Genomic DNA, 23,889 nt, shown 5'->3' with positions numbered 1-23,889 from the left:
CACACCCCGAAACAGAAAGGAAACCTCTCTCCATGCTCTTGGCACTTTGTAACCTTCTGCTCCAACTACAGAAGACAAAGGTCCTTTGGGCATGGGATGCAAGACCTAACTCTCCTCACCATGAAGATTTCCACAAGCAGTAATACAGCAGTACCAAGTGGAATTGGTCTGGCAAGGCTTGGTGGGGTCATTTTCATTATCCTTGAAAAGATTCTTAATAGTTAACAAATTGGTACCTCAACAGCAACATTCAGTACAACAATGAACAAATTACAGTGGAGAAATGACCTTTGATCTAGGCCAAAAATCTCTCCTGTCCACTGCCCTAAAAACCTTCAAAATTAAGTCTGCCTTTATGCAATGCTTATCTTCAAGTGATAACTGCTCTCCTCTGCCCAGTTCAGAGTAATCCTCCTCCTACTGCTTTTATGCAACACGTTTTGTTGTTTCTTTTTCTTTTCCTAGTTGGAAAAGCTACTCTGTTTTTTTTTCCAGGATTAAAAGGCAAACCGGAAGGCTTTTTACCCGCCCCGATCAGAGTTCAAGTTTCTTTATTTCCCCAGAAACTACTGCTGAATCACTAACACCTGAAAACAAAGCGAGATCTGGATTCTCCGTGCAGCCTCGGGCATCGGTGATTCATCAAGCCCTGCACAAGGCACAACACAACTTGTAGGTCAGTACTTTACAAACGCAAAAACTGCCGTTTAAATATTTTGCTTTAAAACACGTTTGCAAAGTTCAACGCTGCACAAATATGCCGCTAACAATCTGGAATGTTAAAGTTTTATTATTAAAAAAAAAAAAAGTTATTTATTGAAGTGATTTCAGTGCCTTGCTAAGGTGCTGGCTGGCTGGTTTCGGTGGAGCTATTTCTCCTTGTGGATGTGCTGGTTTCTAAATTGCTCACTCATCGTGAATCCTGCTGGATACCAGAGGAATCCTATTTAAGCTTCTGGTAAGCAATTTGCTTGGTTTACTAAATTTTCCAGTCACGCATCCATGCAAAAGCTGCTTTTGCTTCCCATTCAAATTCTCCTTTCTGCCTGCTATTTGTCTTTGCCACATCTGTGTTTATTGTGAGGCCGCGGGCGATGGCATGCCTTCGCAGCTAGGATCTGCCCGATAACCGCTGTAGGACTTGGCTGCCTCTCAAAGGTGACCTGCCAATCAAGTCGCCAAATTTTTTTTTCATCCATTTTAGGCCACGTGAGCCAAAACACCCCAACAAGAAAAACAAGTGGGAGGAAGGTGCCGCCTGGTTTCAGATTCCCCTCTCTGCCAGTGTTTGCCTCGCCTGGCCATGGCTGGCTGGCTCCCGTTGCGGCATGCCCCAGAGTGCAGGAGATGAAGGCTTGAAAGTAAGCCGTGGCAAAACTTTAAGTTTACTACTTAAGTTTTCTCCTCATGCTGTGTGCTTCAGTGTTGACAGTTAACTCGCATTTAAAACAACCCTCTGCAACAGAGCTGTCAGCTGGAGATGTATCTGAGCCACACAGACCCTTTAAAATTCTTCCCTGGCTGAAAGGACATCAGTCAGCCAGGAGAGACCCTTACCTCTGGGTTAGGAGTCCGAGGGATACACACAGCATAACCTTTTTCTTATTTTTTTTTTTTTGTTTGTTTTTCCCAGTGTTGCTATGCAGAAAAAATTGAAAGCGAGGAAAATCAAGTCATGGTGTGCAAAGGAAGGGAGAGCGTTGACCAGGTTCCTGGAGAAAGGGTCTGCATAGAGCCCACCACCTTCACCCAAACACCAGACATCGGCTGCAAACCCACCGATGGTGCTTGCAGCAGCGGTGGCCTCTTCAAAGGGTCCTGTTTTACTGAATAGGGATGTTTTCAGTCCTGTTAGCGCAGTCCTTCTCTGCAGCTGGGGTTCACACACCTAACCCTGGAGTAAGAAACTTGCAAAAAAAGGACTTATTTTGAGAAAGCCGCTCAGAAACTGAGTAAAAAATTGTTCAAGTAGGGCTTTTTTCCATGCACTGGAAAACACATCAACAACGTCTACTACAAATCACATTGGCCACATTAATAATTAAGTATAGGCTCTTCTCTCTCCGATTTTACCTAGCTGTCATGAAAACAGCTTGATAAAATAACTCTTTATGAATAATCAACAGCAACAACATTAACCCAGCAAGCTATAAATAAAAGAAGGGAGTGAAGACTATAGGGCTGCCTCCGCCACGCACACACGCAAGCCACCTGGGAAAGACAAAACCAAGACAAAACCAGAATATATATATTTGTCTCTCTATAAAAATACAACCGTGTTAAAAGAATGAGAATAAGATCCAGGGAAACAACAGGAATACCTCTAGCTATCTTGCACGCTAGATCTCATCTTGTCCATAGACAACAGGTGGCCTCACACATATCATCGAGCATCCTGTAACCCTCTCTGACGTCTCGTCCCAGCCACGTCAGCCAGCAGTTTAATACAAAACACTACTGACAGATACTGTAGGCATCTGCCGAATGCTATGAGAGGCTCTTCGCGGTGTCTGATCTACTTAGATCAGGGTCCTGCGCTCTGATTATTACTTCATGTTGTCTCATCTACACGTTGGAAAGATTAAGGAATAAAACCCAACAAACGCCTTTGCACCCTCAGGAAAACCAATTTTACATCATTGTTGTGCTTAAAAAGAGAAAAGTCCCACAGCAAACGGTTGAGGGTGCTTTTGCCTGTTTGCTTTCATAATGTCCCCTTTTCATCAAAAGGTACGGTGGTAATAACTGGGTCTGATTTTTAATATTTCTGACTTATTTTAGATGTGTATTTGATAGTTCAGTGTAGCGTTGACCTATTCTCATATCAAACCCCACTTGACTCCTTATGAGTCCAACTTGAGTGAAACCAACTCCCTCGGATTTTCCTGCCAACATTAATTTAGCAATCTTATTTATAAAAATAGCAAAAAATTTCCAAATATGAAACACCATTTTATTCCCTGTTTACCAACTGTATTCCAGAGCACTGTTGCTATACACAATATGGACCGTGCAGCACAACAGGAGCTCTGCCAGTAAACTAAAATATTCATGAGACGTAAGGTTGTGTGAGACTGTTAACATGACTTGCCTCTCATTTAGCACTCCATCGGGCTGTATCGATGACAATGTCACCAGTGACAACTCTTCCAGGCACCAGCAAATAAGGGAAGAAGGCAAGAAACCCAACGTGCGCAAGCGCAGGGCATGCAAAGCTGACTCAAGGCAGATAGACATGTAGGAATATTTAATGGATGTCTTCTCCTCTTGGTACATGCAGAACCTACAGCCACGGATCACCTGAAACATCATTACCCAGCAGAATAACCAATTCCCTCTCTAAAAACCAACCAAGATGATTGGAGATGATAAACACAAGATGATGACATGGTATCAGCATTTTGAAGACCGCACTGGCACAAACAAACACATTAGCAGGAAATGTTGGGGGAAAAACAAACATCTATAAAAGCTACATTCTGCTACAGACATAACGGAGGAAAAATAAAACAGCTGAACTGCTGGCTTTCCCAGTTGGCAGGTATTTTAGAGCCTAAAGGGCCCTGAAAACTTAATACAGTATAAAATTGCTGTAATTTAAAAGACTTCTAATTAAAAAGCTATAGCATTAACTTTTGGTCCTCTCTCAGCCCCCCACTTCTATTCCTTAAACATTTGCCTCAACTGTACAATAAAAATGAAATAAAAAAATGTATGTAATCACTGAAGGAACTGCATCAAGCTGAAGATTTAGAAACAGAAAACTAAAAAATGCCAGAAAATACATGCAGGTTTCAATTTACCCAAGACTACTGATATGTACAGCAACCCAAAGCCTTAATTTTCCATGAAATCCACTATGTAATTTCTTTTTTGCTCATTCCAGCTAGATTACCATTCTGATTTGATCACAGCCACTGCATAGGAAAAACAGCCATTAGCTCACCCGGTTCGTGCTGATAGTGCAGGATTGTCCCCTAGTACAGTTTCTGCAGTGACATCCCATCCAACGATGCAGTCAAGAGTAACACAGCGTCCCCCACAACACTTAGCACTATAGCAAGGCTCGCTATTAGCAGCTCTCCCTGCGCCTTAGTCTGAATCTCTCCTCTTTTCAATTTGTAAGTCCTCAAAATCCACCACTCGCTGGGAGAATCTCTGCTGCCCCTCCGTGAAGGGCAGTCATGACCACGGTCGATGGCTGAAGACGGGACACATGGGTACCTCACTGCTGCATGACTCGCTAATCTCGACAGTCTGCTGACTCACTGCATTTCTGCTGCCTTTGCCAAAAGCTTCATAATTTAGTACAAAATAACGGTGGTAGAGATTCAGCTGCCTGCACTATAGTGTCTAGTGCTGATTTCAGTGTCCAAGGTAACTCGGACATCTGCACCAGACTGGACCATCTGCACCACAGGTCCTGCAGGAGACCTACGCTGTCATGAAGCTGAAGATCTGGTGGGGCACCCCATCGCATCTATAGTATCTGTAGTAACTTATTTTCAAAGAAATTGAGTCTCATCCTTTCCAACTGATCCCTGTATGTCTGTTTTCAGTGAAAACCTCAACAGACTGTCTGCTGAATACGTGCTATACTACACAGACCTTCCCTGATGATACAGCCCATAGCTAAGATTAGCTACATTTACAGGTCGGATACTCATCATAGTTATACACTGCATCCTTTCAAATGAGTCATGGGGTTATTCTTCTGCTCACACTTATTTAAAGACACTTGGGTTGCGATGCATTTTCTGACCTGTCCAGGCACATTTCCATTTATTTATGCAACTGTGATACCAGCTTTTCAGTGTCATTACTCTAAAAACTGTGCAAGTCCTGCTGTTTGGGGAAACATGTGACTGGGTTCTCCATAAATAGTGCAGAAAGACGTCAACTTATTTTTCTTACTGCTTTGTCCACTCAGTGCTGTGCTAAACTTCTTGAGTACTCCCTGCTCTTCTCAGAGTGAGAAACCATAGGAAACTGCATGGTATAACATTGCCAGGATGATGCATAAACTGCTAATGTTCCATTTATTCTGAATTCTTGAATTCATGGATTTCTTCACCGTGAAAGTGGTGAGTCCCTGGCCCAGGTTGCCCAGGGAAGCTGTGGCTGCCCCATCCCTGGAGGGGTTCCAGGCCAGGTTGGATGGGGCTTGGAGCAGCCTGGGCCAGTGGGAGGTGTCCCTGCCCATGGCAGGGGGTGGAACTGCGTAATCTTTAAGGTCCCTTCCAATGCAAACTATTCTATGATTCTATGATTTAGAAGGGAGGTTCTGGAGGTGTGATACTAAAGCCTGGATCCAGAATAACTGAAAGCCAGATTTAGGTGCCTAAATAAATTAGTATTTAAAATTTATAAAAATAAAAGTATTCACAGCACGAACCCTCATAACAAAAAAGGTATCTGGAGTGGGATGCAACAAACTGTAGATTTCCACAGTGCACAGGTTTCTCTGCATCTCAGCAAGTCACCATGGGCCTCCTTTTAAGCTTCTCCCAACCCCCCTCTACACACTGTATTTACCTCAGTTATTTCCAGTTGTAGGAAAAATCTTTTGGTGATCAACAGACTGCAGCCACTTGCTTGGAGAATTTTCCATTTATGAAATATTGCCCACATCCCTAAACCGTTTTAGCTGCCAGATGTGCTCCAGACAGGAACACTGTGAAGATGTCCCTCTTATGGGATTCTGTTACAAGTTTGGGGTTTTCTTCCCTCTTGTTGCATCATATTTTTATTACCTGACAGGCGTCTGCCTATGGGTTGCATTCCCAATCTCCATGTTCGTCTCTTCCTAGAACAGGACCGCCAGCTGCCTCCACTGATGGAGATGGGAGCTTTAAGAATTTTAAGGAGACAGTAAAAGAACCCAAAATTCAGGACTTCACTTCTACACTGTTCTTTAAAACACAAATAGGAAGTCAATGAAAAATTACAGCTCAGTTGTTTTCTTATAATCAAAAAGTAAATAACTGGTAGTGATTAATCACCTCATATAGCGAAAGCACTGGCAGTAGGATAGAGGGACAAATAATTCAGCTGGACTTGAAACTTTTTTTCTCTCTTCCATGCTTTCCTGGTCCAAAGAGACTCCAGAACTCTCTGTGAGGAATTTGGACTTGAGGTACTAAGCACCATACATATGTACCCTGCAAGGACCTCCATAAGTTATCTACAACCCAACTGAAAAACTGGAGGAAGGAGAGAGTCTCAAATCCTCACGTACTTCGTTTAGGGTTCTCTGACTGTGCAGCCCCACAATGGGATAGGGAGGTAAGAGAGTAGATTTAGATTAGATATTAGGAGGAAATGTTTTTACTGTGAGGGTGGGAAGGCACTGGAACAGGTTGCCCAGACAAGCCGTGGGTGACACATCCCTGGAGGTGTTCAAAACCAGGTTGGACACAGCGATGAGCAACCCCATCCAGAGGAAGGTATACCTGCCCATGGCAGGGGGGATGAAACTGGATGATCTTTAAGGCCCCTTCCAACTGAAACTATCCTATGATTCTATGATTCTAAGAGGCAGCTTCATATCTCTGCTCTTAGAATACTGAATATTATTCAGAAAAGTCAGTGTGTAATAAAATAGCACTGAAGACTTAAAAAGTGTAAGCCTGAATCTCCTCTAACTGAGGAGGCAACTGAAGTAGGTCTTCTATTTCATAGGCTAGTGGTCTGATACTGTGCTTATTTTATCAAGTCAAAGGATTTTTTCATACTGTTTCAGACATGTGACAATCCAGGGCTTGACTGGTACACTGAGAACTTCCCTGCCTCTTACAAGAGCAGCCTGGCTTATATCTACAGGGAAATGCTTCTCTGCAGAGCCCAGCAACTTGTGATGCCAGCTCTCTTACAAACCCTTGTTATTCAGACTGAGATAAACCCACCTCCCAGGCTTGAAGGTTCCCCAACACAGGCCGCTGTAATTGGATTTTTCACCTCCAAAGAACACATGCATCCTGGATTTGTAAGCTTCAGACGGAGTGACTTCTAATAACAGACTGACTTGACAGTGAAAGCATCACAAGCATATTCTTGCAAGACCAAGTTATTCCATTATTTGCAAAGTTAGAATCATGTGTACAAACCCTAACCCACTAAACTTTAAATGTATAATTACAGCAATATCCTTTCTTACCCATAACATTATGAAGTGATGCGTGCTATGTGTTTGTGGCATCAGTCTCTGATGCTTTCACCCTTTTACCTTCATTTCACTGTTCACAGAATATGAACCCCAAAACTGCCCTGCAGCTCTGAAGTTTCACCCCAGGACTGTGTGTTTGGAGGCTCCTTTTTTTTTTATTTTTTTGTGTTCTTTGACTTGTTTTAATGAAAAATATTCTTTTCCTTTGTTTTGGTTCTTTTAAACAGCAGGATCACACCTTCTGGGCTTGCATTCCTTTTCGTTGAGTATTTAAGAGCATTAAGATGCTCTTCAGTATGAGCAGAGCATCCACTGCCAGGTCTTGAAGGAAAAAGCTTCTCCAGAGAATGCACCTCTGACTCCACAGCAGAGATGATGAACCTGCCACTTGGAATGCTCTATCCAGAAATCCTTGTTCCCCACAATTTTGGCAGTTTTAAGATCTCCTAGTGCTACACCATTTTGAAAAAAAGAAAGCTGCTGCTGACCTTATGTCTTGTATTCAGATTTCCTTAAATCCTCTGTGGGTTTTTTGTTTGGTTTTTTTTGGTTTTTTTTTTTTTTTTGTTAGACATGCCCTGAGAAACACTGCTCAGTGGATTTTGGTAAAGCAATATTTGCTTTCCATGCCCCAGACAGGTTTAGCTGCAAGCCAGGGGCAGTTCTGGCACTTCAGAGACACGAAGATGCCAGTAGTATTCTGAACCGCCAAAAAATAAGGCACCTATGGAGCTCAAAGGTACCCTCAGGGTTAAACAGCAGGGAATTTTAGGTTTAGAACTCTGGATTTTGGTGTTTGAATTTTGCTTCCTTCCCCACCCTGGGAAGCACCCCGTTTAACGGGTGGCTTGATGTGACACAGCTCCAAATGATTCATAGAGACCAGCTCTGCTTTTGTGTAAAAAAGATAAACATTTTCTAATGCTGACTGTTACGGGGAATAATGTGAAATGGAACCTGACCATACACCAAAACCTAAAAAGTCATAAAGGAAACCAAAGCAACCCCAAATTTATTATGTTATAAAAATCTTATGATTTTGAGGACTGCATCACAACATCGGAACGTCTAGAGTTGGCAATACTAGAAGTCAGTAATGCTAACAGGATGAAAAATGTGTTAGAACAGATAAGCAATGCGTACCACGACAGGGCAGATGCTTGAGTGTTTTATAACTACATAAACATCTCTATCTTATGAGACTAAATGAGATTTGTCGTGACTTTTAAGTCTGCAATTCTAACACTGGCATGACACACCTACCTAAAAGGCTCTCAGCATTTTGGACCTGAGAAAGGTTAGGCCAAATATAGAGAGGCAGCAAGGCGAGATCCAAAAGCTGAATGAAGCACTGTGAATCCCAAACCACACTACATCATATGGACTTTTATGCCCTGTTCGCCAGCAGCTCAGCAACACCAATGAATGCCTTTCACTACAGCCTTCAGTGATGTGACAGTGACTAACATCTGCCATGCAGTTTGTTTTCACACCCCTCTCCTTCTGCGCCCAAGTCTTTCAGAGAGACCTACATGGGTTTCCATATTGCTAGACACAAGGAATGGTCTCCCTAGTGCCCCATTACTGAATGATCCTAAAATACTCGCTGCAATCTGATTAATTGCTGCATTATGTCAACAACTGAGTGTAATCCTAGCTACCATGTCATTGCTATTTAGATAAAACGAGCGATATGATTAAAGGAAATATTTAAGAACTACAGAGGCAGGAAAAAATGCAGGCAGAAAGCAGTACTATAAAAATAAAATAGTGGGACGAAAGAAAGAGAATGAATGTGGACATTTAGCAACTCAATCCAGCTGAGCACCTGATATTTACAGTAGACCTGATAAAAAGCGTGGTAAAGTCTTAAGTAGGATTAACACAGTAAGCATCTTTTCTAACCATAGTTTTAGATCCCAACCAGTGCTGCAGCTACAGGAGTTTCATTTTCAGTCATCTTTCCCACACAGACTTTCATGTCACATCATTCAGTAATTTTGCATTAGAACTATGCTCAAATGCATGCACTGAAATCTCTAGAAGGAATAGTAAGATGTTCAAAGTTAAGAGTCTTCATGGAAAAATAAATACATAACTTGTTTTTTCCCCTGATTTCTGCAACTGAGAGAATGTACTCCAAGTGAATCAGTTAAAACTTAATGGTATTGCAAAATAAATCTTTGGCGTGAAGACCTGCTCAAATCAAAACCTTTCAAGAGAGTATCGGAAGACATCACAGTACCTAAGAGGAAGATTCTGGTCCGTTAGTAATTTAAAAGTGCAGTTTTTATCAAGTGTTCTAGTTCTTCTAGATTCACCACCTAAAGCTGGAAGAACTTGCAGGATCATTTTGGCTGACTTGATTTTCCGATACCATCTAATTGCTCCTTCCAGTCACTCAGTATTGTTCGCAAGATTTACATCTTCTCTACTTCAGCTATTTTTCCATTCATCAGCACTGAAGCAATCATCTTCCAACCTTCCTTCAGCAAACTGAATAGACTGAAACACATTTTATAGCTTATTCTCTAGGCCTGGGTAATTTTTATGGTCCTCCTTAAGACTTGCTTTAGTATTTTTCCATCTTCTTCAATTATGGACATTAGAACTGGGCAGAGTGTTTAAGTATCAGTCTTGCTAATAGAATAGACTAATGAAAATACTTTCTCTACTCTTGCTTGATATTTCTCCTTTTATGAAACCAAGGTCTTTGCTGGCTCTCTTAATTACACTATTATACTGACAGCTAATTCTGAGGTGATTATCTCGGAAACTCTGATGCCCTTTCCCGAGGGCCTTAAGAGATAAGTCCTGGTGGTTTAAGCTGAGAGGCCTAAGACGTTGCTAGCTCCAGAAGTCCATTTCATGAGACAGCAGAACAGAAGGTACATTCAGACTTCAATCACAGCAGCTAAGAAGATCAGTTTTATTCACAAAAATGGGTTTCTGTTCCTAAATCCAATCAACAGCACGGGCAACCAACTGCAGTCACATATCTGCATCCTGCAGTCCTTGCTATAAATGGATCTGTGGCAAAGGGGTAGACAGCTGAGGCAGTCATGTTCAAAAACGGTGCCATTCTGTCTTTCAGAGTTTTCTTTAGAATATCTTCACAAAGTCTCTATAGCCCAGAACCATGTTTTTTTTGCAAACAGAATAACACTACAGGCAGATCACAGTGGCTTGATTTCTCGCTCTCTTTCGCATTTTCATGGACTACAGAGCATTCCAGATCACCTTTCTTTATTTTCTCCAACTCTCTCCATCTAGGTGTAATTTTTTCTAGCAATGGTGATCTATTTGATAAACTTCAGTAGAATTTAAATCTATTTACCTTTGTGCTGCTCAGTACAATTTGTTCTTGCATTGCTCTAAGAATTGTAAAACATTGGACCCATGCCCTGGCTGTTCAAGGGTACAGGAATGGATGTAGCCTTGGAGTACCTCATAATCTTTAAAGCATTTATCCTCAAAAAAACCTCCTTTGTGTGGGTGTTTTCCACTCTTTCACAGTTAATGAAAAAATCACTGAAGTCCAAATCCATACCTGTCCACACCTACATGCTACTGAAATCAGAAGGCAAAAGACATTCAACACCTGGATGATTTCGTAGAATCATAGTCTAGTTTGGGTTGGAAGGGACCTTAAAGATCATCTAGCTTCAACGCATGGGCAGGGACATCCCACTAGATCAGGTAGCTCAGACCAAGACCTCTGTGAAGAACACACTGAAGAGCTATTTCAGATTTCCCACTACTTTACACCACATTCCACTACCACACTACTCAGGGTCCTCCACTACTAGTTAATGGAGATGAAAAAATGTTTACCTGCCTTTAGGATCCCAGAGATGAGATCTACAATGGGGACAACATCTCCTGCAAGCACTATTTAGCACGGTGGGGCATCAGAGTACAGACAGCCTGAAAAGAAGCTGAGTTCCCTGCTTTGTGCTTCAAAGCCAACCCATGGTTCTTGGGTGATTTTTGTCCTTTCTTGGTTTGAAAACAGTGCCCCATCTCCTTAACAGCCTAAAAATGTCATTGTTCTTTGTATTCATTTTCCAGCTCCCTGTGGCCTCTACATGTTCTCCATCGTATTCCTTTATACCCTTCTCACATAACTGAAAATGAGCAATTTGACCAGAGATGGTAAATTGCTTTATTTGTGTGGATTTACCTCAAAATCTTGAGGTTGAGTGCTGTCTCTGCAGAGAAAATAATTTTCAGCAACAGCCAACTCCAGTGTGATAATGTCACCGACAACCCAGAATGAAATTTTCTGACACTTCTGTTCATGAGAAAGAGCAAATACCTTGTTTATGACTAAGCTATGTGCAATGGGCCAAGCACTTCCTACTAGTGTCACAAATGAGAAAAATCTGCATTAATGAAGAACAGCAAAAGGAAAAACAAGATAAAAAGGGGAAATAAATGTATGCAGCGAAACACTGGGCAAAGTGTCTGCCACACAAACGATTCACTATAAGCAAGATGTTACTTTTTTTCCCCCTCAGCAGGTGGATAATAATAATAATAATAATTCTACCTACAATATCAATAACCATTTGCAGAACATGTATTCTTTTCACATTTAGACCTTTAAGTACTTACATAGCTCTAGCTGACACAGATGAATAAAATGATAAAGAACCAGAGGACAGGCTTTGTTGCAATATCAGATACCCAAAACCAATCTACAGGTTCCTCTGTAGCCAATGGGAACAGAAAGGCACGGCAAAGGACAGCTTCAATCCACCTGTTTTAGGATGAGAAAAATCATCTTTTGGAGAGTGCTATTCCTCTGCTGAACGAAGAGGAAGGAAGGCTACAAGCTAGCTTGAAATAGATGCCTCAGATTTGGATGGATAAAGATACACGAGGTGAATCAAAGCTTCAGTGATTCATCAGCAGCTTCCAAGCGAAACAGTATTAACCTCCAGGTTTCCCTGAACTTTTCCTTATGTCTCATCTGCTAGACTTAGCCTCTTCCCAGGAGTGCAAAAGAAAGCTTCCCGGTACCCAACACTGTTGGAGGCAAAAATAAATGGGAAGGCATGAAAATGGATGAGAAGCAAAAAAAAAGAACCAAAAAACCCCGTGCATTATATATGACAAATCTATATAGTAGGCACAAGAAATAAAGCCTTCCAAGAGCAGGAAAGAAACAAAAGATGATGCGGTTCATTTATGTCTCATCTATTTCATTTTTAGTGCTGAAGTAATAAAATGAACCAAAAAAAGATCAACAAAATAATTTGAGATTTTCTGTTTTCATACAAGAAATTTTGTTAAAAAGAAACAGCTTTTTCTCTTTTATTTCATTAGGAAAAGCGCAAATACTGTTGAAAGCCTTGATGAGTCAGGAGAAAACTCATCAGAGAAAAGGAATGTTTTGTCAGGATCAGGAAGATGCAGATGTGCAGAATGGCCCAACGAGCAGCAGAAAGAGTGTCTTTGGGAACATCTCTTTTTCGAGGGAAATATTGCTAAGTTTCTTCTTTGTTCCTACTACGAGACACAGACCATGAGCTCAGTCTTTCAGATGACTGATGTAGCCTCTTGGCCAGGCCTTCAGGGCTTGGTCTTGATGACACTGTCAACTTCTCAGTTTGGTCAAGGACTGACAAGCTCAGCTCTGGTGGCAGTGAACAGCACAGAGCACTGCTGCTTTGCCACTGGCCTGACATCATTATATTTCCCCATATAAGGATAAATCAAAGACTTGCTACAAACTGGTACTTTTACAGAGTACACTTTTACTTTTCTCGAAGCATCTCCATTTAGCTTTACAGAAGCCTTTTCCAAAGCTAGGCTCCAAAGTCTATAAAAGTACCTAAATATACAGATAGATTAATATCTAAAATTATGTGGCCATGCTCCTGCCCTACATCAGGCAGAACCTTCATTCTTCCTCAAGTCTTTTTTTTCAAAACACTCACACTTTTGCCAAATCACTCCTCAAGCTCTTCCAAAAGACCTTCCGAATACAAAATTGTCTGAATATTAGCAGGAACTGGACCTCTGCGTAGGCAGCAATTCCAAAAGTGTCCACGGTCAAATAGCTCATAAGAGCTGTTTAAGTAATCCAACAAAGCCAGAAGAAAGAAAAGTAAATATTATTCTTAATTATTTTTAAACTTGCTTTTAAACTAAGGGAGGGTAGATTTAAACTAGATATAAGGAAGAAATTTTTTACAGTGACAGTGGTGAAACGCTGGAACAGGTTGCCCAGAGAGGTAGTGGAGGTCCCATCCCTGGGAACATCCAAGATCAGGTTGGATGGGGCTCTGAGAAACATGATCTAGTTATAAGATGTCCTTGTCCCTGCAGGGGAGAGGGACACAACTAGATGACCTGTACAGGTCCCTTCCAGCCCAGAAGGCACTCTATGATTCTATCATCTATAGGAGGTGGAAGGGAAATAGTATTAGTGGGAGTCCTCAAGGTCAGTCACTAGCGAGTTTCCCCGAATCCTCCTGACCAATATTGTGTTGTGTTGCAAATGCCATTGATTTTTCATTTTCTTTTTCTGAAACCTCAAATTTGTAATATTAAATAAGATTGAGGGAATTTCATTTTGTACCCAGAATACACTAAGCAGACAGCAACCCACTACTGTCTGTCCTAGCTCATTAACTTTATTAAAAAACGCAACCGAGCTGATTTCTGAAAAAAAGCAATTTATCAGTCTGCAGTACAAACACGGTAGCAGCTGAAAGTTATTTTATTTGAATTTAGCTGTTCCTTAGCCAGGATGTGCCATCATACTTTCTGAGCTTGTCAAGGCCAATAAAAACACAGGTCAAAAGTGTATGATAGGTATAATTGCCTTACGCTTCCTTATCTTCCCTTTAACCAAAATGTGTAAGCTTGTATTGCTTTTCTTTACAGAAGAAGATAATTATTACTGTCACTGTCACATTCATTTCTTGGTCTTGATAACAAATGAATTAAACCTGGCATCTGACCAAAGATCCTTCAGTTACTCTGTCAATGCTAATTCACGATACAATGCATTTTGCATAGATCAGTGTAGGGGAGGAAGGATGGATCTGTACCGTATGAAGTTCAGAATTTGTTTAATGTGCAAGACTTTGGCCCCTAGTTATATGCTCCAACAGGGTAGATATGTTTTCAGAGGGAGGGAGAAATAATTCAGATTACAAGATTTTCTGGGCATCAATGGAGATTATATCACCAAATCTTGAAGTTCTCGAAGTTGGTAGAATTTGCCATCACAGTACTTGACCTCTTTACAACTAAAGTCCAAGAGGTAGGCTTTAAACTGGCAAAAGCAGCCAGATTTCAAAACCACCATTAACTGTTTTATGATTTACTGCGATTACAACAGCTAAAACAGACTAGAAACAGAAATAATCCCATCTCATGCTTGAGAGTACACATTAATTTGAGAAGGAATTCTCCCTTTACTCAGCTTGCTGCAAATTTATTAAAAACAATGTGAGTTCTCCCCCCAAAAATGGGGAGGGTCACCTACAAACTACTTAGACAAGATGATACATCTAGTGTGTCAATATTCTGCCAAGTCTACAACAAGTCCTAGTTTACCAAACTATTATATCTAAACTTTTGGCAGTGGCAAACTTTGTAGGCAGCTGTAAACTGTATTGACAATGTAGGACCAAATAAAGGTTTGCCTAAGAACTCCCATTTATAACTCAATGCCAAATTTGCATAAGTGAAATATGAGTATTTAATATAATAAAACATGAGCCGCAAGCATCTACCCATCCCAGGAAAAATGTGAAACCAGAAGGTGTTTTAATGAAAAACTGGAAGCAAATATCACAGTCTAGTGTTTAAAAGCCATAAGAGTTAATTTTAGTTTGAAAGGAAATCATTTTTCAAAGTTCTGTACTCTGTTTAAAAACAGATTGAGCAAGTTTATTAAATTAGCAGACCACTGCATTTATGAAATCCATAAGTCAGATCAATGGTGCACAGTCAGCTCTAGAAAGTAATTGCTGGCTTCTCTCAAAATGGACAATCCAAAAACTTCCAAGGACTAGTTTTTCCCTCCGTTATTTATAACAAGCAAAACATGGTGCAATAGATTCTAATTCATAATGCCTTTTTAATGTTTTTATAGCACAACATTTGGACTCATTTCTAATCTCTGTGGATGACAGGTTGCCATTATTGAATTTTCATTAATATGAATTATGGGTACAATATATTGTACCCAATATTTCCTACCCCAGGACTAACGTGACTCTACAATAAAAAAAAAATCACATGGTCAGCATATTTTCCAGAAATAGAAAGCACTAACAGCCATCAGAGATCAGTCTTGCTACCACACTGTGCATCTGACCTTGACCTTGCATCCCCCTGACTCTATGGAAGCACCAGCCATAATTCACATGCACATTTCTGGTTGTGTCTAACATTTTGGTAAATGTCTAACTACAGCTTCCAAGAAGCAAGCCAAGGTTTGCTCAGTGGGCTTTCCCTCTTCTGTCCAGCTGGAAATTACTTGGCAATTTAGGCCAGATACTGCAAAATGATTAGACATGACCTGAGTTCTGTCCCTCTTGTGTATGCCTCCAGATACTGATGTGTGTCTGAAGAACTCATTCTCCCTAATGAAAACATCTCTTAAGGTCGATGCAGACTCAAGCATACTTCAGCTCCTTTTGTTTTGCTCACCAGGAGCTTCGTGCCATGGATAGCTCTCCATAGGAAAGCCCCAATCCACCTGAACGCAGATGGAGTCGGGGTTAGACTCAATGGTCCATGTTGGGTCCCTTCAAACTCAGGTCATTCTATGACTCTATGAATGATTAAAAACATACCAAACAGTAGCCATGAAAACAGCCATCCTGAGGCCAACGGGGCTACTTGCGCGCTTCAAGGCAAGCACATACCTCATGTTTTATCAGATGGTTGAGAGACAAAGATCCAACATGTGGTGAAAGAAATCCCCAACCTGCAGGCAGTACAACCCAGGGAAGTGCACATACCATGTACTGCAATGGAAATCTACTTGAAGCACTGGATCGAGCCGTATGAATGCATTGTCTCACTTACTACGACTGTACTCATCTTTTACGGCCCTAACTAAGATTAGACGCATAAAACACGCTTTTACATTATCACTAATACCAGTAAAGTATGGCAGCTGCTTTGGAAGAATTCTTTTTTAATGGTCACCAATAAAGTTCACACAGACCTCGCTGCACCAGCACAGAAAGGCAATATAGCATTTTTCTTTGCTTTTTAATAGTCATGTAGCAATAAAAATCCATCGAATGGAACAAAGAACTTCTCAAAATCAGGAATGGTATGGTCCCTGCCCTGCAGAGCTCGCATCCAAAAATGACAAGAAAACAACACGTGAAGAAAACAACACAAGAACCAAATAAGTGAACAACAGGTAATGACATTGAGCAACACCGTATGTGCTTCTGTACACACACTCCAAACAGGTATTTGGGAAAGTCTGCTCCTAAATACAGAGGTATTCAGAAATACTCACAGCCCAGCCACAACCAGAAGATTAGTTTTTGCCAGCATCATGGTGGTAAATAGTTCTTTAGGAGATATCCACGTATGAAGAGAGCAAGGGGCTCGCAAACAATCTCTGGAAGCACATGCCAGGCACAGAGGATAAACAAAACATTTATCAGAAAAGCAAACAAAAACGTAATCAAAACTGGAGTCCTTGGGATAACAGATGGCAGGATCAGGGACACAAAAAGATACATGGGTGGAAGCCGAGCAGGGGGGTTGTTTGAATGCTTCTGACATTTCTTTAAATGTCAGCTCATAATTATGACGTCTCCACCACCACCTTGTAGGTATACAGCCACTTCTAGCAGAGGCCCTGCAGCTTGCAGAGAGCTGCACTTCAGCATTTTGAGCCATCCGTCATGTTCCCACCTTTTATTCTGGTGAGAACGAACAAGCAAACACCAAACTCCCACTGAACACCTACTACTTTAGTTTTAATTTCAAGGTTTCCTCGCTGTTCAGTTAAATCTCCGGGTGTATTACACAGATTTATATGGAGTGTTACACACTGAGAAGCACAGTGAGATAAAAGGGAGAAGGGCAATATTTAAAGAAGTTTGGAGAACCCTGCGCATACAGAATGCTCTATGAAGTGTGGCATAATCTTTTGCCTAAGTTTACATGTGTAAAACCTATGTTAATAAAAATCAATCCTTGTTCACTATTTGAACACAAATCCCATTAATAATTCCATTAAGCTACCACTTCAGTGCATTATTTTACCCATTTGCACTTCACTATATTCACTGTCAACATCTGCTGCTTTCCCTGAGAAAGAGGGCGAACAAGGCCACGCAATCGCATTTATGTTCAACGCCGTGCCCTTGGCTTGCCGGCGAGCGGTGCTGATCTAAAGGGCATTTCAACTCTCTCCTACCCGGAGACAGAACGCATCGCCTTCCAACACAACCAGCCTCCAACCCACGACTTCACATCTAACATCCATCCCTGAATTCAAATTACCTAATTATCAGAGCTACTCAGCATGCTTGTTCAATACTTTACCGAGTAGATACTTTAAAGAGGAAAGGGTTGGGGGAGAAGAAAAGGACAGACACATGGAGAGTAACAGATAACAAGCAATGCAAGTTTATATTTTCAAAATACAAGTTGTTGGGGTTTTTTTTCAGGGGCGTGGACCTAGACAAAAACTTCCCCCAACCCATGTCCCATAATACTTTGATCACGTTAAACATTCAGGGAGGCAACAGATAACATAATCACAATGCACACAGCAGGCGCCTCAGTGAAGTATGGGTACACGTCTCTTAAAAGGTTATTACAGCAAATTTAAGCAAACCAATTGCACTGAGACCAGAGAGCAGCTAAACAGAGGTTTTCAGGACTCCCGTTCTGATCACCACGGTTCATTCCAACTGACTCAATTTGCTCTGACAATCAAAAAGTCAAATGATATGAAGAAAGATATTTCCTCCTGTAAATTGAAAAAGGTGGAATGGGAGCTTATTTAGATTTGCTTCCTACAATCGCATTTCTTTCTTTTTTTTCTCTCTCCAAGCAGTCTTACTCTTGTAAAAGGGTTTCAGCAGCACTACGCACATTTACACATCGCACCATCTATGTACTTTTATTCTGTCCAGGAACGCTCACCTCCAAAGGAAAAGTGAACAGCCAGGGCACTAAACACAATGAAGCAGAAACACAAAGAGAAAAGGGCTGAGTAACAGAAGCTCATTTTCAACAGCATTGAACAACTACCTGGTGCTAATAGCATTACATTTGACTGAACCTGACTGGCACAACACCCCGCTATTAACCCCTAAGCTGTTCCTCAAATAGACTCATAAGCTGTTCCTCTACAAAGGTATGATAGATCTCGCAGATTTTATGGTTGATGGGAGAAGAAAGTTAGTCATCAGAGCTCTTCAAGAAGGGAAACCACAAGTGAGACACACCAGGCTTTGTTTCTGTAGACTCTTCTGAGGGAAAGTATCACAAATATAAAATATACTCATGGATTTCTGTCCAGGTGCCATCATAAATGGACCAGTGAGACCTCAACTTCAGTTCTGGAGTTCTCAGCACAAGAAGGACAAGGGTCTGTTAAAGTGAGTCTAGAGGAAGCCCATGAAGATGATCAGGGGGCTGGAGAACCTCCCATAAGAGGACAGGCTGAGAGAGCTGGGTGTGTTCAACCTAGCGAAGAGAAGGCTCCAGGGAAATCTTAAAGCAGCCTTCAGGTACTCAAAGGGGGCTACAGGAAAGCCGGAGAGGGGCTCCTTATGAAGGAGTGCAGTGACAGGATGAGGAGTAATTTTTTTTAAGATGAAAGAGGGGAGATTTAGATTAGATATTAGGAAGAATTTTTTTCCTGTGAGGGTGGTGAGGCCCTGAATGGGTTGCCCCGAGAAGCTGTGGACACCTCATCCCTGGAGGCGTTCAAAGCCAGGCCAGATGAGGCTTTGAGCAACCTGACACAGTGGAAGGTGTCTCTGCCCATGGCATGGGAGATGAAACTAAATGATCTTCAAGGTCCCAGCCAACCCAAACCATACTATGATTCTACGATCCTGCAAGAAATAATTCAGATAAAATACCTGAATCTGAGAAGCCTCCAAAACTGTTAGCACTGACTGAAAATAAAGGCCAAATCCACTCAACAAGGAGACACACAAATTAACTGTTTTAGTTTTGTTTGCATGGGCTATGGCATGTGTAAGAGGGTATGTGGCCTGTGGAGCCATTTGTGGGAACACTAATTTTAGTTTAAATGATGACTAAAATGCTGAAGGTAAAGCAAAACCTCAGGCGTCCATTCTTGCAGTGCTAAGAGGACGCATCACCAAGGCAGTTTGGAGCTCTTCGCTCATGCAACGAGGCAACTTCTGTTAATAAAAGGCATTCCTAGCTTACCTCCAAAAAAACAAGATGCATAGATAATTGTACCTCAGGCAGCTGGAAATGGAAACATGCAGATGAAAACAGGGCAGGACAAAAGGATATAACCATACTCTTGGAATTTCCCCAGTCCTGGCAACTATCACAAGTTTAATGGGCCTATATTGGCAGAAAGCAGTATTATTTTCTTCTCTGGGCTGTGCTGAGAAAGGAAGAGAATAGACATTCTACTAAGTGAAAAATCAATTCTGTAGGTAGTGAGAGGTGTTTCTACTTCAAAACTTAATGGCTAAAATGATCTTTCATACCAGCTGTATGCCAACATCCATCTGATATATAACACAAGCTCTTATTTCCAGATCCAATAGAAAAGATAAAGATTATTCCCTGGCACCAGGAACATCTGCAGAAAATATCCTTCATTCCGATACAGGAAGTGAATTTGCCAGGAATTGATGGCCCATGTGCAAAACCATACTAATGATTTCCGAATAACAGCTGCAACAACTCTCTAGAACGTATGCTTCTAGAGTCCTTTAGACTATGTATTTCTATTCATAATGAGAAACCAGGTTCACAAACCATTTTAGTTGCTGTGACAATTACAACAATGACAGGCCGCACCATCGTACTGCACAGGTACACCAGGGTAAAGAACAGACAAAGTGGAGCTACGCTCACGCTCCTTATTGTTCAGATACAACTCAGTCAAGTATGCAATTGTAGAGTCAAGTAAAACCAGTTACTCTTGTCTCAAACACAAAATCATCCCAGTAGCTAGAAAAAAATAAACAGGGCCAGGACCTGTTATACGGCTCTGAGGCCAAATGGTACGGCCTGGCCATATTCACAGGATTATATACTTTTACTGTCCAAAACAAGGTGGCTATATCCAAACTGCCGACCGGGAACAGCTGCTGGCCCTTGCTAATCCCCAAGCCATGCCTAGGAATTGTTTATGACAGCTCTAGCTGGCCCTGGCCAAATGCAAGGCAAAGCCTGTGCTAACAATTTAATGGTATAGATGGTCAAGTTCCAGCTCTTGGGGCTGTGCCCTGGCACTGCTTAATCTGCTAGCGTAGACCTAGCCAAATGCAGTTGTATTGTGAGCAGAGCTGGCTGGAAAACAGACACAAAAAAAGAAATAAGAGTATCTGACCAAATTTATCATCTCTATGCATTTTCATGATTTTCTTCCTTATTATTCTGGTTGGTTTTTTTTTCTTCAGTTTTATTTTCCAGACAGCCTTATTTTCACAGAGGTGTTCTATCTGCCAAAACAACAGAAGGTCAAAACAGTTGCGGTAAACGTTGAGTGTTTTTCATTTCTTACCAATGATTCAGTAGTAGTTTCCAGCAACCTATGGCATTTCCAGTACAGGCAGATTCACTGTAGGAAGTGTCAGAAGAGTTTAAATCAAGTGTCTGATGGAAAATGGGGGAGAAGGACAAAGACGTTGAGAGTGAAGTAGAAAAGCAAATACATACATGAATGAAAGCTTGGATTGGGCCACAAACTTTGCAGCATTATGTTTTGTTCGATCTCTTAGTTCAAAGAATTGGATGCAAAAAGACTTTTCTGCTCAACCACTGCTGCATTTGCCTTCTTTCTCTCCGGTTTTGAACCATCTTTGCTCCATATCAAAAGAATAACCCCAAAAGACTTTGCTGCAGAGCAAATCTGCTTCATTGCTAGCAGTTCACAAGGCTAGATAAGCAAGACTGGCTTTGCAGACTTATTGCCCAGGTCAAGGTAACTTCCACAACGATCTCTGAGTGGCAGGTGCCAACTCTCTGCTCTCTGAAAGAAACCTTTTAAGAGAGTCTAGACTGACTTTTTTTCAAAGATTCCTCTCCACAGGCTTTCCCTACCCAAAACCAACCAGACTGGTCTTGCTGGAAGTGGATATAGAAAGCCACCGGGCATATCTCCTGCTCAGGGCAGGCTAACACTGCACTGGATTGCTTGGGGCTTTGTCCACTTGATTTTGGATAACTTCAGAGTATCCAACAACACCTTTGGGCACCTGCACCAGTGTTTGGCCGCTTGTAGTGTGAGCATTTTTTTCTTTCTGACATGGATTTCCTTTGCTGACTTTTGTGTGTACTGCCTGTTGTCTTTCCATTGTTCACCCTGAGAACGCTCTGGCAGTGTCTTCTTCAAAAGCACCCACTGGAGAGCTGAAGAGAACAATTGCCTCCTCACTCAGCCTTCTCTTCTCCAGGCTGAGCAAACCCAGCCTTCAGCCTCTTCTCCACCGCAGACTTCACTGAACGATTGTATGGGACAACCACCCAGCACAACCTGAGGAGCAATGTGGCTCACAGGGAACAGAAGAGGAACACAAAGTGAAGTGATCAGTTTGGGTTTGTCTGGATGAATACATAGGTGCCTTGCTCTGCTCTTTTACTTCTCATTATTTTAAAAGGATCTTCTCTCACTCCACTCAATTCACTGCATCAAAGAACACGTTCCAGTCTTTATAAAGCACTGACGCTGCCCCTTTACAAAGCAACCAGCGATGGGAACAACGGTAACTCGGAGAACCCAGGAGTCATCTACATAACACCAAGATGGAAATGAAGATGAATCTATTGGAAGACTTGAAACAGCTGTACAATCTGTAGCTTAGGTGACCTCTAAAAAAAACTTGAAATAGCATTATCCTGCTCTGCTCCAGAGCTATACGTTAGTTACTGTAAAGCAGTTCAGATTTCTAAGCAGGCAGAGAAAACAAGGTGAATGGCAGCTATTGTATGTGGCAAAAAAAAAGGAATGTGATCCATATGTTCAAAACCCGAATACACGTGCATTTCCTAATCAAAGCAGCACATCTGAGATAAATATGCATGCGCACGATGACCTGAAAAGTCATCAATTCTACACATCAGACACTTTGGTCACAGGAAAACTATCAGAAGCATTATTGTGAGCAGTGGAAAATAATGTTTATGAAATGAAGTTTAAAACTTCATGAGCAAGAATGGAATTAACACATTCAAATTTTCCTTTATAATCCAGCTCGAAGAACCTTGCAAAGATAAATGTTAGACCTTTAAAAGCAGGGACGATAAAGATAATTAATGGAAGCTTAGAAAGATAATAATGTCTCAAATCCACGTGGGGTATAACTATTGCTCAGCTTTTGAGGAAAAGGAAGATAAATTATTCAGTCTTACTCCAGCCCAGCATGAGGCAGAAATTCTAAAGGAAACAAGCTGTTCAAAAACAAAAATCTGATGACTATGCCAAGATAGGAGTTAGGCTCAGAAGACCTAAAATAAATCCAAAGTTCTAGTATTTACTGGCCGATGAGGATTCTGGGTATTGTTCTAAAGCAAAATGTCAACATCTCTGCCTTGTGAAGTATCTTTAAGCAGTAATTCAATTCTAGGATGATGTCAGGATTATATCACAGAATGTTTTTGGTTGGAAAAGACCTCTTCAGGTCACTTGGTCCACTCCTCCCCAGAATAAGCAAAATTTGATGTTAGATCATTGTTCTCCTGGTTATGTCCAGCTGAGCTTGCAGTGTTTCCAGTTGTGGAGATGCTGCAGCTGTTCTGGGCCATTGCTCCCGTTCTGGATGCCTCGTTAAGATTTTCCCTTTTTTTTTTCCTTATAGGTAATCAGAATTTATCTTGCTATAATTTATGCTCGTTGCTGCTTCTCCTTTCTCAAGGCACTTCTGAGAAGAATCTGGCTTTTTTCTTTGTATTGTCCCACTTATACAGGTGTAAATAGGTATAAAACTCGCAATGAGCCTTCCCTTCCCCACGTTGAACAGATCCAGCTCTCAGTTTCTCCTTCTCGGGCAGGTCCTGCTTGACTAACCTGATCTCCTTCTATGACAAGGGGACCCACTTACTAGATGAGGGAAAGCCTATGGATGTTGTCTACCTAAACTTTAGAAAAGCCTTTGACACCGTTTCCCACAGCATTCTCCTGGAGAAATTGGCTGCAAATGGCCTGGACAGGCACACTCTCTAGTGGGTAAAAAAACTGGCTGGATGGTCAGGCCCACAGAATGGTGGTAAATGGAGATAAAGTCAATTGGCAGCTGGTCACAAGTGGTTTTCCCACAAGTGGTTTCGGTATTGGGACTGGTTTTGTTCAATATCTTTATCAATGATCTGGATTGAGTGCTCCCTCAGTAAGTTTGCAGACGACATGGTTAGGTTGGAGTCTTGATCTGTTTGAGGGAGCGAATGCTCTACAAAGGGATCTGGACAAGCTGGGTTGATGGGCTGAGGCCAATTGTATGAGGTTCAAGAAGGTCAAGTGCCAAGTCCTGCACTTGGGCCACAACAACCCCATGCAATGC

The 23,889-nt window shown here is 41.5% G+C and overlaps 1 protein-coding gene and 1 long non-coding RNA gene across 3 annotated transcripts in view; one reads left to right on the top strand and one right to left on the bottom strand.

Annotated features, from left to right (window-relative positions):
• KLHL29 (kelch like family member 29) overlaps nucleotides 1-23,889 on the bottom strand; it is a 410,457-nt gene that overhangs the window by 220,937 nt on the left and 165,631 nt on the right. The window lies entirely within an intron of this gene.
• LOC128851711 (uncharacterized) lies at nucleotides 321-5,103 on the top strand. Its single transcript, XR_008449118.1, has 4 exons — nucleotides 321-405; nucleotides 496-676; nucleotides 1,205-1,361; nucleotides 1,634-5,103. It is a non-coding gene; the product is annotated as an uncharacterized LOC128851711 (long non-coding RNA).

Source organism: Cuculus canorus, chromosome 3 (assembly GCF_017976375.1).
Source record: "Cuculus canorus isolate bCucCan1 chromosome 3, bCucCan1.pri, whole genome shotgun sequence".
NCBI lineage: Eukaryota > Metazoa > Chordata > Aves > Cuculiformes > Cuculidae > Cuculus > Cuculus canorus.
This window is presented reverse-complemented; position numbering and strand designations above follow the sequence as displayed.